We start from the raw sequence: 3,560 nt of genomic DNA, 5'->3' as shown, positions 1-3,560 counted from the left end.
TTTGAGTTTTTAATTTACCTGTTTTACACATCAATGCTTGGGGCAAACGTAACGTTTACGTAGTGATGTTGATTATAGTTACTTTCGAGTATTCGTTACAAAACGTTACTTTTGTATAAAGTAATCATTTACAGTATTCGTTACTTTGATTACTATGATTACTTTTGTATTTGAGTACCGGTAATCATATCGAGAATCGTATTTCTCAGTAGGTAGGTATTTTGTATAAAGTAATCATTTACAGTATTCGTTACTTTGACTACTATGATTACTTTTGTATTTGAGTACCGGTAATCATATCTAGAATCGTATTTCTCAGTAGGTAGCTATTTTGTATAGGTATTCCGATATAACAACGACCTTCACCGATCTGTTAAGGAATAAAAATGATTTGATTACTGTGATTACTTTTGTATTTGAGTACCGGTAATCATATCGAGCATCGTATTTCTGTTTAAGGGATAAAAATGATTTGATTACTATGATTACTTTTGTATTTGAGTACCGATAATCATATCGAGAATCGTATTTTTCAGTAGGTAGGTATTTTGTATAAAGTAATCATTTACAGTATTCGTTACTTTGACTACTCTATGATTACTTTTGTATTTGAGTACCGGTAATCATATCTATAGTCTTTTTACTACAAAAACAAGATTACGTAGGTCAAAATTTCTGACGTCAGAGCACTGCCAAATTGTTAGAATGTGACTTTTCATCATGGCCACGTTAATGTCATTAAGTACTTGTCAGATATTTTCTTTGTTTTTGTTTACTGTACAAATAATATCTAATTATTTATTCTAATTAATGATGTCAATCGGTTTTCGTTTCTTGCCGAAATATATTAATAATACGCCGAAATATTTGTAATCTTAATCACAGAATAAATAACCATTATGTGGTTATTTATTCTGTGTCTTAATTAACGTAAATAAACATCAACTTTAAAATTGACATTTCTCTTGGCCGATCTTGCAAAAGTGTCAACATGGTATTATAATAAGAAAAACGTAATCGCGATTACATTGAGAATTTTAGAATTATATTAATTGAATAACCAAAAACATGTTTTATTATTAATAATATACATTTTATGAAACAGTTCTTTAAGTTAAATATTCCAGAAAATAATAATTGTATTTAAATATACATATTAGACAATCGTACGCTACTGATATGACAGTTCTGTGTTGCTGTATTTTTACTTCATTTCGTACAAAATTTGATTCAAAATATAGCTTTAAAACACTGTAAGTACTGTTTTTATGAATACCTTCATATTAAATATAGCTTAATTTAAAAACTATTGTAATTATTGTTGTGTACCTATATACCTACTATTGTATTTGTGTTTGTATTGAGAAATATATGCAAATCAAAATGCATCTTTAATAGATTATTTTGAACAAGAACGAAATAATGGGATTTTTTTTACCATTAACTGCAGAGAAGTAAGTTAAAGAATTTAAATTTCTTACATTAGGTTTATTAGAAATAAGATTATTATTAGAAAAATCAGAAAGTTTTTTTCTGAATTTTAGCGTTTGTTAGGTACTTAGTTTAAAAATATTAAATAATCTATTTTAATGATTATACCTACACTATGATAATATTGTTGTTCATATATTTCGGCAAGTAATGTTTTTGTAGTAAACAAAAAAAAAAGAAAAATACCTCTGACAAGTAATGACATAAACGTGGCCATGATGAAAAGTCACATTCTAATGTTTTGACAGTGCTCTTACGTCAGAAATTTTGACCCCGTATAATACGTAATCTTGCTTTTGAAGTAAAAATACTACAGAATCGTATTTCTGAGTAGGTAGCTATTTTGTAAAGGTATTCCGATATAACAACGACCTTCACCGATCTGTTAAGGAATAAAAATGATTTGATTACTATGATTACTTTTGTTACTTTCTCAGCAGGTAGGTATTCCGATATAACAACGACCTTCACCGATCTGTTTAAGGGATAGAAATGATTTGATTACTTTTGTATTTGAGTACCGATAATCATATCGAGAATCTTATTTCTCAGTAGGTAGGTATTTTGTATAGGTATTCCGATATAATAACGACCTTCACGAAGTAATCAGAGTAATCAAAGTAGATATAATAGTCGTTACTCGCTCTGTTACGATTTCTACGAAGTAATCAAAGTAGATACAATAGTCGTTACTCGCTCTAATACGACTGGTATGAAGTAACGAAGTAATCAGAGTAATCAAAGTAGATACAATAGTCGTTACTAGCTCTGATACGATTGGTACGAAGTAATCAGAGTAACCTAAGTAACGATTTGCCTCTCTGTGTAGTAATCGTTACTTTCGGTATTAGTAAGTAACGAGTACTTTGTAACAAATAGTTACTTTTTCAACATCACTAGTTTAGCGGACTCATTTTGTTCCTATTTACTCGTAACCAGTGTTCTCAACACTTTGTTGAGCAAAGGAGGAATGGAGAAAAATTCACCATCATCATCAGTGGCGTTACAGCTCTTTATGAGCCAAAGTCTTCTTTTAGGTATTTTTGAGGCCATCTCTCTTAAGCCATAGTAACACTTATTGACGAGCAGTATTCTTCTTTTAATTTCTTCACTGACATTGTTATCTTTAGTTAGCAGCGGGCCTAAGTATATGAAGGTGTCGACACCTTCCAGTTCTAGACATGATACTATAAATAACAAGATACTAAATTGCACATCCTGAAGTAGTGACGTAATTGGAGACCGGCAAGTTCGTAATGTCCGATTAGTTTGAATTGTTCGCGGTTGTAAGCTAAGTGTATTTTATATTTTATTATGTCAGTTATTTTGACAGGACTCTCGACACTAAATTTTTTTCGAATACATTGAAATTTAATGTTATGCTGCTAATTGAATAATTTCATCACAGAATGCATACAAATCCCATTTAATTTTAACAAGAATTCAAATTCAACTTCCGGTCTCCAGTTACGTCATCATGCGCGAACTCGGACGTATTTGAGCTACGGGAAGATACTATCTGGTTGCTTGACCTAGTGCAACACATGTATTTGGTCTTTTGAACATTTATATTTAGTCCCATTCTCTGTGCAGGTGCTCTTAACGACCGAAATGCTTCAGTTAGAGATTTCTGTGGATCTATCTACACTCACCGGCAGAGAAAACGGGCACCCCAAAAAATGGGTCATTTTTAATGTCTTGTATTTCCTAAACCTGATGTCCGATTTAAGTAATTTTTTTAATATGTTATAGCCTTATTCTTTATCAATATCGCTGTAATAATATTGTTGCTAGACAGGTACATTGTCATTGTATACAGGGTGTACGAGTCAAACTGTGTTTTTTTCTCAAATTTTGGAACACCCTGTGGAATGTTCTATCTTTTATAAAATACTAAAATTAAAACCCAACTATAGCCACAGATTTTCTTAACATTCTGTTTTTTTATTCATTCGCTTATGTTGGATAATAAAAAAGTTAGGCACTTTAACAACTACCCCTGTTTTTCGTCAATACAGGGTGTTTTTCAATAAGTGCGGCAAGCTTTAAGGGGTAATTCTGCATGATAA

The sequence above is a fragment of the Diabrotica virgifera genome, chromosome 2, assembly GCF_917563875.1.
Source record: "Diabrotica virgifera virgifera chromosome 2, PGI_DIABVI_V3a".
Lineage (NCBI taxonomy): Eukaryota > Metazoa > Arthropoda > Insecta > Coleoptera > Chrysomelidae > Diabrotica > Diabrotica virgifera.
Note: the sequence above shows the minus strand (reverse complement) of the source record.